General features: G+C 37.0%; 3 non-coding genes and 1 pseudogene across 3 annotated transcripts; 3 read left to right on the top strand and 1 right to left on the bottom strand.

The window, feature by feature from the left end:
- LOC131736725 (U6 spliceosomal RNA) lies at positions 1-107 on the bottom strand. The gene has a single exon (XR_009328318.1). It is a non-coding gene; the product is annotated as a U6 spliceosomal RNA (small nuclear RNA).
- A 7,061-nt stretch (positions 108-7,168) lies between these two features.
- Positions 7,169-7,275, top strand: LOC131736724 (U6 spliceosomal RNA). Its single transcript, XR_009328317.1, has one exon. It is a non-coding gene; the product is annotated as a U6 spliceosomal RNA (small nuclear RNA).
- Positions 7,276-10,835: 3,560 nt separating this feature from the next.
- Positions 10,836-10,951, top strand: LOC131736739 (U6 spliceosomal RNA; annotated as a pseudogene).
- A 3,563-nt stretch (positions 10,952-14,514) lies between these two features.
- Positions 14,515-14,621, top strand: LOC131736723 (U6 spliceosomal RNA). The gene has a single exon (XR_009328316.1). It is a non-coding gene; the product is annotated as a U6 spliceosomal RNA (small nuclear RNA).

The following is a 14,621-nucleotide window of genomic DNA, read 5'->3' as shown; positions in this document are numbered from 1 at the left end:
AAAAATGTGGAACGCTTCACGAATTTGCGTGTCATCCTTGCGCAGGGGCCATGCTAATCTTCTCTGTATCGTTCCAATTTTAGTATATGTGCTGCCGTAGCGAACACACGGTGCTTACCTGATACGCGCCTCTATGTACAGCGAGTGGCTAAAGAGCGATTGGTCTTGTGGTGTGTCAAGCATAGTCCAATTGTGTCCAATTGCTCTGCGTATATGCATGGTTGTCCACAATCAACACGCAGAGGGTTACAAACTCTGAGGATATCACGTTTGCAGAAAGCGGCTGAATAAAGAAGTCTGCACATCTGCACCTTCAAACCGGCTGGGAAAGATATGCAAATACTGACATGTTACCTATGACGTTGACCCCTCCGGATTGGCCAGCATACCAAAAGACTTGCAGGTTGACCAGGGTCCCGTTTCGTATCACAGCGCGGAATGCAACTGACACCTCAGAGGAGGGGGCTTAATACTCGGGGCTAGGGTCAGAGTTAGGGTTTAATAATGACACTCAATGATTATTAGGAATACAGAACTACACAGTTCTTGCAATTATACCTTTAGACACGATGTAGTGGTCATCTAGTTTAAAAACAGGTACAAGAAATAACTGATGAAACTACCTCAGCTGGAGGCCATTCTTCCAGGAACAGGAGTGAAGGATGCCAGGTTATACGGTCAGAGGTAATAATAGTAATAATAATAATAATAATAGTTTAAACTCACGTTTAATAAAGAAGTGAGCACAGCTATACATCAGAGAGACAGCTGGGAGATATGCAAATTTAACAAGTTTGCTTACTGTCACAAAATCCGTAGGTTCAGATTTCTGTACGTACTCTGTTCCATTTAGCTCAGTATACACTCTTATCTCAGGGGAGACGTTAGGAGGACAGAGATGTTACTACTCCTTGTGGGGTATTTTTATTACGCTCTTGACCCGCAATATATCCAGATGACTAATATAGCACCCAAGAAATTGACAGACTTATGTATTTAAAGTTTGCAGAAGATGGACCACCTTACCCTGTCTGGGATGAGTGTGGTACTCCATTGTAATTACTTAGGAGTTATATAGGTTTTTCGTCCCATTGGAATACATGGGACGCCTCAATTAAATCCAATCATTAATCTGGTGAGACAGCTCTTATCCCTTTTACAAATAATAGTTTTCAAAAGATCCGGACTAACTTTTCAGAATGAATAGGTGTCATGTACTGAATGAATTCACAACTTCATATTTGTCCAACTCTATGATCTCATTCCTTGTTTTCCTCCGAGCCCCTCCTTTATCTGAAAAGTTAAGTGAACCAAAGTTCCCAGGATCTTGGTTTATAATATAATATAAAAACACTACTGTTTATATGTGCATGCAAAACACTATTTTTATATGTGTTATATATGAGAGATGTTCTTAATATGTGACATCATCTTCTAATTCATTATATTTTGCTAAATTAAAGGCATGTGTTTCTTTTAACCTCATATTGTTTCATCATTTTGTTAATGAGTCAGTTTTAATTCCATATACCATTGTCTAACAGAGGATTTGACAAAAGATTGTCTCGTGCAGTATTTAAGTCAATTAGTTTCACTAAGTTTAAGTGGTAATAGTTTTCATTTGAATTATTTATCCCTTAAAAGATGCACTAACCAGGCTCTGACCTGTATCTGACTTCTAAATATGCTATTCCAAGCAGTTTTCCAGAGTCTCTTGTTTTTTCAAGGCCAAAGTCTGTGCAAACACTTTTTTAGATCTATGACCTATCAATGTCTGTTAAGCCATCGTTTTTGCATATTATTTCAAGATATATTCTTATCTGTGCTAAACCACTAATTCCATAAACCCTAAATTCCAAATCTACAAGACTTGCAGCTTTGCTAGCGTAGAATGCAATAAGACCCCCTCCTTTCTCTACAGCCTGTTCATCGGGATAAGGAGAGAGGCCCCTTTTAGCAATAGAGCAGTTTCAAAGAACCACATTATAAGGACTCCATCTACCATCATTAGACAATAGTATAGTGGATTAACAACAAGGTACATTATAGTATATTATTACAAACTTAACACAAAAACATAACACAACACCCTTCAAATTCTATAATTCAATGGACATCATAATGTCTAGAGGTCTTGTTGTTCAATAGAAGGAGAAATAAACTGTACCACTTTCCCTTTTAATTAAATCAAATACTGCTTCCAGCTTTTAATCTTCTTATTAATACAGTAAAGTCATGAACAAGCAATAATACTTGTCAGTTTAAATAATATGTTTTCTTATTATAGCAAATACTTAAAACATACTATTAATCTTATGAAATCAAATAATTAGTTTTAGTTTCAAATACCATGCTGTCTAAAAAAAGGTTTTAATCATTTATTTTATTAATTTACAATACCTTTGTGTCTAATTACTAGTCTTTGACCATTATAAACTATAAACAGTGTAAATTATCACTGAACCTTTTTAACTATGAATGTGGCATTTCAAGATAAACTTAATTAATTTACTTCAGTTTAACAGTTGCTGCTAGAATTTATAATATCACTTTATTTCTTTGGTGAATCCCTCTAAGATTTAAATCCAAATACAGGCCAGTATAACTGCATTCAACTCTTATATTTTTTATAATGACTGAACTAGGCTTGACCCTGTTCTTTGTTCATACAAAATCCAGCTGAGACAGGTTTTTTCTTAAGACCTTGGCTGTTCAGTTTTAATGTTCATTTATTTGTGGTAAAGAATCTCTTTCTTATCTTGTTTGTAGGTGTGATTAACGTTCACTTTTAGCCGGAATGGTGCTTTTTTATTCCCAGATTACTAAGTACTTAATTAAAAACATGTGTAGACTGACCTATTTCATGGAGCAAGAGAGCCACCTACTGGCGGTACACGGATACTCCCTCTTTATCCTTCCTTCAAAAAACCTCTAACACTTCATTTTTATGTCAAAGTACATTCCATATGTGAAATCGCCTAGGACATGTCCAGCATATCCATACGTTCCCAGCAGGATTCAGCTTCTGTACCAGGTTTCGCTCTAGTTGTTTCCACAAGAAGTCCCTTGATCCAATGTTTCTCCAGCACAGGTGTGGATTTCCATGGTCTGACTTCATTCCTATAAGATACTTGGACACGTTTAGCTGTACATATTACTTCGATATATTTCCTTTTGTTCACACCGGGTCATTTTGCAAGGTATGCGCTCCATCCAGAATTCTAAAGGAGGTCAAAACTCACTGTGATTCATATTTTTGGGCACTCAATTACTGTTCTTTTCCACATCATCAGTAGCAAACTTAACATAAATGAATCTGAATCAGTTGATGAACCGTGCACTGTAGCTTACTGAGATCCTCCATGCAAAGGAGTCCAATGTTTTACTACATGGAATAACTAGTTCACCGTCACCTGTGACATTACTATACCAGAATCTGAATCATTAATGTAGATTAGGAATAGCAAAGGTCCTAATACTGATCCCTGTGGTACACCACTGGTTACCTCGCTCCATTTTGAGGGTGCTCCTCTAATCAAATTAGGGTTTGGGTTTGGTTTTGGGCGCAAGGATGACACGCAAATTCGTGAAGCGTTCCACATTTTTGGTCTTTTTTTGTCGTTGGGAATAGTACTGTACCTGCCTTGGAATAACTCCCCTGGTAGAACCCGAAACATTGAAGCTGAACCGGAACCCCAATCCTAACCCAAGCCCAAAACCAAACCCAAACCCTAATTTGATTAGAGGAGCACCCTCAAAATGGAGCGAGGTAACCAGTGGTGTACCACAGGGATCAGTATTAGGACCTTTGCTATTCCTAATCTACATTAATGATTCAGATTCTGGTATAGTAATGTCACAGGTGACGGTGAATTAGTTATTCCATGTAGTAAAACATTGGACTCCTTTGCATGGAGGATCTCAGTAAGCTACAGTGCACGGTTCATCAACTGATTCAGATTCATTTATGTTAAGTTTGCTACTGATGATGTGGAAAAGAACAGTAATTGAGTGCCCAAAAATATGAATCACAGTGAGTTTTGACCTCCTTTAGAATTCTGGATGGAGCGCATACCTTGCAAAATGACCCGGTGTGAACAAAAGGAAATATATCGAAGTAATATGTACAGCTAAACGTGTCCAAGTATCTTATAGGAATGAAGTCAGACCATGGAAATCCACACCTGTGCTGGAGAAACATTGGATCAAGGGACTTCTTGTGGAAACAACTAGAGCGAAACCTGGTACAGAAGCTGAATCCTGCTGGGAACGTATGGATATGCTGGACATGTCCTAGGCGATTTCACATATGGAATGTACTTTGACATAAAAATGAAGTGTTAGAGGTTTTTTGAAGGAAGGATAAAGAGGGAGTATCCGTGTACCGCCAGTAGGTGGCTCTCTTGCTCCATGAAATAGGTCAGTCTACACATGTTTTTAATTAAGTACTTAGTAATCTGGGAATAAAAAAGCACCATTCCGGCTAAAAGTGAACGTTAATCACACCTACAAACAAGATAAGAAAGAGATTCTTTACCACAAATAAATGAACATTAAAACTGAACAGCCAAGGTCTTAAGAAAAAACCTGTCTCAGCTGGATTTTGTATGAACAAAGAACAGGGTCAAGCCTAGTTCAGTCATTATAAAAAATATAAGAGTTGAATGCAGTTATACTGGCCTGTATTTGGATTTAAATCTTAGAGGGATTCACCAAAGAAATAAAGTGATATTATAAATTCTAGCAGCAACTGTTAAACTGAAGTAAATTAATTAAGTTTATCTTGAAATGCCACATTCATAGTTAAAAAGGTTCAGTGATAATTTACACTGTTTATAGTTTATAATGGTCAAAGACTAGTAATTAGACACAAAGGTATTGTAAATTAATAAAATAAATGATTAAAACCTTTTTTTAGACAGCATGGTATTTGAAACTAAAACTAATTATTTGATTTCATAAGATTAATAGTATGTTTTAAGTATTTGCTATAATAAGAAAACATATTATTTAAACTGACAAGTATTATTGCTTGTTCATGACTTTACTGTATTAATAAGAAGATTAAAAGCTGGAAGCAGTATTTGATTTAATTAAAAGGGAAAGTGGTACAGTTTATTTCTCCTTCTATTGAACAACAAGACCTCTAGACATTATGATGTCCATTGAATTATAGAATTTTAAGGGTGTTGTGTTATGTTTTTGTGTTAAGTTTGTAATAATATACTATAATGTACCTTGTTGTTAATCCACTATACTATTGTCTAATGATGGTAGATGGAGTCCTTATAATGTGGTTCTTGGAAACTGCTCTATTGCTAAAAGGGGCCTCTCTCCTTATCCCGATGAACAGGCTGTAGAGAAAGGAGGGGGTCTTATTGCATTCTACGCTAGCAAAGCTGCAAGTCTTGTAGATTTGGAATTTAGGGTTTATGGAATTAGTGGTTTAGCACAGATAAGAATATATCTTGAAATAATATGCAAAAATGATGGCTTAACAGACATTGATAGGTCATAGATCTAAAAAAGTGTTTGCACAGACTTTGGCCTTGAAAAAACAAGAGACTCTGGAAAACTGCTTGGAATAGCATATTTAGAAGTCAGATACAGGTCAGAGCCTGGTTAGTGCATCTTTTAAGGGATAAATAATTCAAATGAAAACTATTACCACTTAAACTTAGTGAAACTAATTGACTTAAATACTGCACGAGACAATCTTTTGTCAAATCCTCTGTTAGACAATGGTATATGGAATTAAAACTGACTCATTAACAAAATGATGAAACAATATGAGGTTAAAAGAAACACATGCCTTTAATTTAGCAAAATATAATGAATTAGAAGATGATGTCACATATTAAGAACATCTCTCATATATAACACATATAAAAATAGTGTTTTGCATGCACATATAAACAGTAGTGTTTTTATATTATATTATAAACCAAGATCCTGGGAACTTTGGTTCACTTAACTTTTCAGATAAAGGAGGGGCTCGGAGGAAAACAAGGAATGAGATCATAGAGTTGGACAAATATGAAGTTGTGAATTCATTCAGTACATGACACCTATTCATTCTGAAAAGTTAGTCCGGATCTTTTGAAAACTATTATTTGTAAAAGGGATAAGAGCTGTCTCACCAGATTAATGATTGGATTTAATTGAGGCGTCCCATGTATTCCAATGGGACGAAAAACCTATATAACTCCTAAGTAATTACAATGGAGTACCACACTCATCCCAGACAGGGTAAGGTGGTCCATCTTCTGCAAACTTTAAATACATAAGTCTGTCAATTTCTTGGGTGCTATATTAGTCATCTGGATATATTGCGGGTCAAGAGCGTAATAAAAATACCCCACAAGGAGTAGTAACATCTCTGTCCTCCTAACGTCTCCCCTGAGATAAGAGTGTATACTGAGCTAAATGGAACAGAGTACGTACAGAAATCTGAACCTACGGATTTTGTGACAGTAAGCAAACTCGTTAAATTTGCATATCTCCCAGCTGTCTCTCTGATGTATAGCTGTGCTCACTTCTTTATTAAACGTGAGTTTAAACTATTATTATTATTATTATTACTATTATTACCTCTGACCGTATAACCTGGCATCCTTCACTCCTGTTCCTGGAAGAATGGCCTCCAGCTGAGGTAGTTTCATCAGTTATTTCTTGTACCTGTTTTTAAACTAGATGACCACTACATCGTGTCTAAAGGTATAATTGCAAGAACTGTGTAGTTCTGTATTCCTAATAATCATTGAGTGTCATTATTAAACCCTAACTCTGACCCTAGCCCCGAGTATTAAGCCCCCTCCTCTGAGGTGTCAGTTGTATTCCGCGCTGTGATACGAAACGGGACCCTGGTCAACCTGCAAGTCTTTTGGTATGCTGGCCAATCCGGAGGGGTCAACGTCATAGGTAACATGTCAGTATTTGCATATCTTTCCCAGCCGGTTTGAAGGTGCAGATGTGCAGACTTCTTTATTCAGCCGCTTTCTGCAAACGTGATATCCTCAGAGTTTGTAACCCTCTGCGTGTTGATTGTGGACAACCATGCATATACGCAGAGCAATTGGACACAATTGGACTATGCTTGACACACCACAAGACCAATCGCTCTTTAGCCACTCGCTGTACATAGAGGCGCGTATCAGGTAAGCACCGTGTGTTCGCTACGGCAGCACATATACTAAAATTGGAACGATACAGAGAAGATTAGCATGGCCCCTGCGCAAGGATGACACGCAAATTCGTGAAGCGTTCCACATTTTTGGTCTTTTTTTGTCGTTGGGAATAGTACTGTACCTGCCTTGGAATAACTCCCCTGGTAGAACCCGAAACATTGAAGCTGAACCGGAACCCCAATCCTAACCCAAGCCCAAAACCAAACCCAAACCCTAATTTGATTAGAGGAGCACCCTCAAAATGGAGCGAGGTAACCAGTGGTGTACCACAGGGATCAGTATTAGGACCTCTGCTATTCCTAATCTACATTAATGATTCAGATTCTGGTATAGTAATGTCACAGGTGACGGTGAACTAGTTATTCCATGTAGTAAAACATTGGACTCCTTTGCATGGAGGATCTCAGTAAGCTACAGTGCACGGTTCATCAACTGATTCAGATTCATTTATGTTAAGTTTGCTACTGATGATGTGGAAAAGAACAGTAATTGAGTGCCCAAAAATATGAATCACAGTGAGTTTTGACCTCCTTTAGAATTCTGGATGGAGCGCATACCTTGCAAAATGACCCGGTGTGAACAAAAGGAAATATATCGAAGTAATATGTACAGCTAAACGTGTCCAAGTATCTTATAGGAATGAAGTCAGACCATGGAAATCCACACCTGTGCTGGAGAAACATTGGATCAAGGGACTTCTTGTGGAAACAACTAGAGCGAAACCTGGTACAGAAGCTGAATCCTGCTGGGAACGTATGGATATGCTGGACATGTCCTAGGCGATTTCACATATGGAATGTACTTTGACATAAAAATGAAGTGTTAGAGGTTTTTTGAAGGAAGGATAAAGAGGGAGTATCCGTGTACCGCCAGTAGGTGGCTCTCTTGCTCCATGAAATAGGTCAGTCTACACATGTTTTTAATTAAGTACTTAGTAATCTGGGAATAAAAAAGCACCATTCCGGCTAAAAGTGAACGTTAATCACACCTACAAACAAGATAAGAAAGAGATTCTTTACCACAAATAAATGAACATTAAAACTGAACAGCCAAGGTCTTAAGAAAAAACCTGTCTCAGCTGGATTTTGTATGAACAAAGAACAGGGTCAAGCCTAGTTCAGTCATTATAAAAAATATAAGAGTTGAATGCAGTTATACTGGCCTGTATTTGGATTTAAATCTTAGAGGGATTCACCAAAGAAATAAAGTGATATTATAAATTCTAGCAGCAACTGTTAAACTGAAGTAAATTAATTAAGTTTATCTTGAAATGCCACATTCATAGTTAAAAAGGTTCAGTGATAATTTACACTGTTTATAGTTTATAATGGTCAAAGACTAGTAATTAGACACAAAGGTATTGTAAATTAATAAAATAAATGATTAAAACCTTTTTTTAGACAGCATGGTATTTGAAACTAAAACTAATTATTTGATTTCATAAGATTAATAGTATGTTTTAAGTATTTGCTATAATAAGAAAACATATTATTTAAACTGACAAGTATTATTGCTTGTTCATGACTTTACTGTATTAATAAGAAGATTAAAAGCTGGAAGCAGTATTTGATTTAATTAAAAGGGAAAGTGGTACAGTTTATTTCTCCTTCTATTGAACAACAAGACCTCTAGACATTATGATGTCCATTGAATTATAGAATTTTAAGGGTGTTGTGTTATGTTTTTGTGTTAAGTTTGTAATAATATACTATAATGTACCTTGTTGTTAATCCACTATACTATTGTCTAATGATGGTAGATGGAGTCCTTATAATGTGGTTCTTGGAAACTGCTCTATTGCTAAAAGGGGCCTCTCTCCTTATCCCGATGAACAGGCTGTAGAGAAAGGAGGGGGTCTTATTGCATTCTACGCTAGCAAAGCTGCAAGTCTTGTAGATTTGGAATTTAGGGTTTATGGAATTAGTGGTTTAGCACAGATAAGAATATATCTTGAAATAATATGCAAAAATGATGGCTTAACAGACATTGATAGGTCATAGATCTAAAAAAGTGTTTGCACAGACTTTGGCCTTGAAAAAACAAGAGACTCTGGAAAACTGCTTGGAATAGCATATTTAGAAGTCAGATACAGGTCAGAGCCTGGTTAGTGCATCTTTTAAGGGATAAATAATTCAAATGAAAACTATTACCACTTAAACTTAGTGAAACTAATTGACTTAAATACTGCACGAGACAATCTTTTGTCAAATCCTCTGTTAGACAATGGTATATGGAATTAAAACTGACTCATTAACAAAATGATGAAACAATATGAGGTTAAAAGAAACACATGCCTTTAATTTAGCAAAATATAATGAATTAGAAGATGATGTCACATATTAAGAATATCTCTCATATATAACACATATAAAAATAGTGTTTTGCATGCACATATAAACAGTAGTGTTTTTATATTATAAACCAAGATCCTGGGAACTTTGGTTCACTTAACTTTTCAGATAAAGGAGGGGCTCGGAGGAAAACAAGGAATGAGATCATAGAGTTGGACAAATATGAAGTTGTGAATTCATTCAGTACATGACACCTATTCATTCTGAAAAGTTAGTCCGGATCTTTTGAAAACTATTATTTGTAAAAGGGATAAGAGCTGTCTCACCAGATTAATGATTGGATTTAATTGAGGCGTCCCATGTATTCCAATGGGACGAAAAACCTATATAACTCCTAAGTAATTACAATGGAGTACCACACTCATCCCAGACAGGGTAAGGTGGTCCATCTTCTGCAAACTTTAAATACATAAGTCTGTCAATTTCTTGGGTGCTATATTAGTCATCTGGATATATTGCGGGTCAAGAGCGTAATAAAAATACCCCACAAGGAGTAGTAACATCTCTGTCCTCCTAACGTCTCCCCTGAGATAAGAGTGTATACTGAGCTAAATGGAACAGAGTACGTACAGAAATCTGAACCTACGGATTTTGTGACAGTAAGCAAACTTGTTAAATTTGCATATCTCCCAGCTGTCTCTCTGATGTATAGCTGTGCTCACTTCTTTATTAAACGTGAGTTTAAACTATTATTATTATTATTATTATTACTATTATTACCTCTGACCGTATAACCTGGCATCCTTCACTCCTGTTCCTGGAAGAATGGCCTCCAGCTGAGGTAGTTTCATCAGTTATTTCTTGTACCTGTTTTTAAACTAGATGACCACTACATCGTGTCTAAAGGTATAATTGCAAGAACTGTGTAGTTCTGTATTCCTAATAATCATTGAGTGTCATTATTAAACCCTAACTCTGACCCTAGCCCCGAGTATTAAGCCCCCTCCTCTGAGGTGTCAGTTGCATTCCGCGCTGTGATACGAAACGGGACCCTGGTCAACCTGCAAGTCTTTTGGTATGCTGGCCAATCCAGAGGGGTCAACACCATAGGTAACATGTCAGTATTTGCATATCTTTCCCAGCCGGTTTGAAGGTGCAGATGTGCAGACTTCTTTATTCAGCCACTTTCTGCAAACGTGATATCCTCAGAGTTTGTAACCCTCTGCGTGTTGATTGTTGACAACCATGCATATACGCAGAGCAATTGGACACAATTGGACTATGCTTGACACACCACAAGACCAATCGCTCTTTAGCCACTCGCTGTACATAGAGGCGCGTATCAGGTAAGCACCGTGTGTTCGCTACGGCAGCACATATACTAAAATTGGAACGATACAGAGAAGATTAGCATGGCCCCTGCGCAAAGGGCGCAAGGATGACACGCAAATTCGTGAAGCGTTCCACATTTTTGGTCTTTTTTTTGTCGTTGGGAATAGTACTGTACCTGCCTTGGAATAACTCCCCTGGTAGAACCCGAAACATTGAAGCTGAACCGGAACCCCAATCCTAACCCAAGCCCAAAACCAAACCCAAACCCTAATTTGATTAGAGGAGCACCCTCAAAATGGAGCGAGGTAACCAGTGGTGTACCACAGGGATCAGTATTAGGACCTTTGCTATTCCTAATCTACATTAATGATTCAGATTCTGGTATAGTAATGTCACAGGTGACGGTGAACTAGTTATTCCATGTAGTAAAACATTGGACTCCTTTGCATGGAGGATCTCAGTAAGCTACAGTGCACGGTTCATCAACTGATTCAGATTCATTTATGTTAAGTTTGCTACTGATGATGTGGAAAAGAACAGTAATTGAGTGCCCAAAAATATGAATCACAGTGAGTTTTGACCTCCTTTAGAATTCTGGATGGAGCGCATACCTTGCAAAATGACCCGGTGTGAACAAAAGGAAATATATCGAAGTAATATGTACAGCTAAACGTGTCCAAGTATCTTATAGGAATGAAGTCAGACCATGGAAATCCACACCTGTGCTGGAGAAACATTGGATCAAGGGACTTCTTGTGGAAACAACTAGAGCGAAACCTGGTACAGAAGCTGAATCCTGCTGGGAACGTATGGATATGCTGGACATGTCCTAGGCGATTTCACATATGGAATGTACTTTGACATAAAAATGAAGTGTTAGAGGTTTTTTGAAGGAAGGATAAAGAGGGAGTATCCGTGTACCGCCAGTAGGTGGCTCTCTTGCTCCATGAAATAGGTCAGTCTACACATGTTTTTAATTAAGTACTTAGTAATCTGGGAATAAAAAAGCACCATTCCGGCTAAAAGTGAACGTTAATCACACCTACAAACAAGATAAGAAAGAGATTCTTTACCACAAATAAATGAACATTAAAACTGAACAGCCAAGGTCTTAAGAAAAAACCTGTCTCAGCTGGATTTTGTATGAACAAAGAACAGGGTCAAGCCTAGTTCAGTCATTATAAAAAATATAAGAGTTGAATGCAGTTATACTGGCCTGTATTTGGATTTAAATCTTAGAGGGATTCACCAAAGAAATAAAGTGATATTATAAATTCTAGCAGCAACTGTTAAACTGAAGTAAATTAATTAAGTTTATCTTGAAATGCCACATTCATAGTTAAAAAGGTTCAGTGATAATTTACACTGTTTATAGTTTATAATGGTCAAAGACTAGTAATTAGACACAAAGGTATTGTAAATTAATAAAATAAATGATTAAAACCTTTTTTTAGACAGCATGGTATTTGAAACTAAAACTAATTATTTGATTTCATAAGATTAATAGTATGTTTTAAGTATTTGCTATAATAAGAAAACATATTATTTAAACTGACAAGTATTATTGCTTGTTCATGACTTTACTGTATTAATAAGAAGATTAAAAGCTGGAAGCAGTATTTGATTTAATTAAAAGGGAAAGTGGTACAGTTTATTTCTCCTTCTATTGAACAACAAGACCTCTAGACATTATGATGTCCATTGAATTATAGAATTTTAAGGGTGTTGTGTTATGTTTTTGTGTTAAGTTTGTAATAATATACTATAATGTACCTTGTTGTTAATCCACTATACTATTGTCTAATGATGGTAGATGGAGTCCTTATAATGTGGTTCTTTGAAACTGCTCTATTGCTAAAAGGGGCCTCTCTCCTTATCCCGATGAACAGGCTGTAGAGAAAGGAGGGGGTCTTATTGCATTCTACGCTAGCAAAGCTGCAAGTCTTGTAGATTTGGAATTTAGGGTTTATGGAATTAGTGGTTTAGCACAGATAAGAATATATCTTGAAATAATATGCAAAAATGATGGCTTAACAGACATTGATAGGTCATAGATCTAAAAAAGTGTTTGCACAGACTTTGGCCTTGAAAAAACAAGAGACTCTGGAAAACTGCTTGGAATAGCATATTTAGAAGTCAGATACAGGTCAGAGCCTGGTTAGTGCATCTTTTAAGGGATAAATAATTCTAATGAAAACTATTACCACTTAAACTTAGTGAAACTAATTGACTTAAATACTGCACGAGACAGTCTTTTGTCAAATCCTCTGTTAGACAATGGTATATGGAATTAAAACTGACTCATTAACAAAATGATGAAACAATATGAGGTTAAAAGAAACACATGCCTTTAATTTAGCAAAATATAATGAATTAGAAGATGATGTCACATATTAAGAACATCTCTCATATATAACACATATAAAAATAGTGTTTTGCATGCACATATAAACAGTAGTGTTTTTATATTATATTATAAACCAAGATCCTGGGAACTTTGGTTCACTTAACTTTTCAGATAAAGGAGGGGCTCGGAGGAAAACAAGGAATGAGATCATAGAGTTGGACAAATATGAAGTTGTGAATTCATTCAGTACATGACACCTATTCATTCTGAAAAGTTAGTCCGGATCTTTTGAAAACTATTATTTGTAAAAGGGATAAGAGCTGTCTCACCAGATTAATGATTGGATTTAATTGAGGCGTCCCATGTATTCCAATGGGACGAAAAACCTATATAACTCCTAAGTAATTACAATGGAGTACCACACTCATCCCAGACAGGGTAAGGTGGTCCATCTTCTGCAAACTTTAAATACATAAGTCTGTCAATTTCTTGGGTGCTATATTAGTCATCTGGATATATTGCGGGTCAAGAGCGTAATAAAAATACCCCACAAGGAGTAGTAACATCTCTGTCCTCCTAACGTCTCCCCTGAGATAAGAGTGTATACTGAGCTAAATGGAACAGAGTACGTACAGAAATCTGAACCTACGGATTTTGTGACAGTAAGCAAACTCGTTAAATTTGCATATCTCCCAGCTGTCTCTCTGATGTATAGCTGTGCTCACTTCTTTATTAAATGTGAGTTTAAACTATTATTATTATTATTATTACTATTATTACCTCTGACCGTATAACCTGGCATCCTTCACTCCTGTTCCTGGAAGAATGGCCTCCAGCTGAGGTAGTTTCATCAGTTATTTCTTGTACCTGTTTTTAAACTAGATGACCACTACATCGTGTCTAAAGGTATAATTGCAAGAACTGTGTAGTTCTGTATTCCTAATAATCATTGAGTGTCATTATTAAACCCTAACTCTGACCCTAGCCCCGAGTATTAAGCCCCCTCCTCTGAGGTGTCAGTTGCATTCCGCGCTGTGATACGAAACGGGACCCTGGTCAACCTGCAAGTCTTTTGGTATGCTGGCCAATCCGGAGGGGTCAACGTCATAGGTAACATGTCAGTATTTGCATATCTTTCCCAGCCGGTTTGAAGGTGCAGATGTGCAGACTTCTTTATTCAGCCGCTTTCTGCAAACGTGATATCCTCAGAGTTTGTAACCCTCTGCGTGTTGATTGTGGACAACCATGCATATACGCAGAGCAATTGGACACAATTGGACTATGCTTGACACACCACAAGACCAATCGCTCTTTAGCCACTCGCTGTACATAGAGGCGCGTATCAGGTAAGCACCGTGTGTTCGCTACGGCAGCACATATACTAAAATTGGAACGATACAGAGAAGATTAGCATGGCCCCTGCGCAAGGATGACACGCAAATTCGTGAAGCGTTCCACATTTTT

The sequence above is a fragment of the Acipenser ruthenus genome, unplaced genomic scaffold, assembly GCF_902713425.1.
Source record: "Acipenser ruthenus unplaced genomic scaffold, fAciRut3.2 maternal haplotype, whole genome shotgun sequence".
NCBI lineage: Eukaryota > Metazoa > Chordata > Actinopteri > Acipenseriformes > Acipenseridae > Acipenser > Acipenser ruthenus.
Note: the sequence above shows the minus strand (reverse complement) of the source record. Positions and strands in the feature narration are given on the sequence as shown.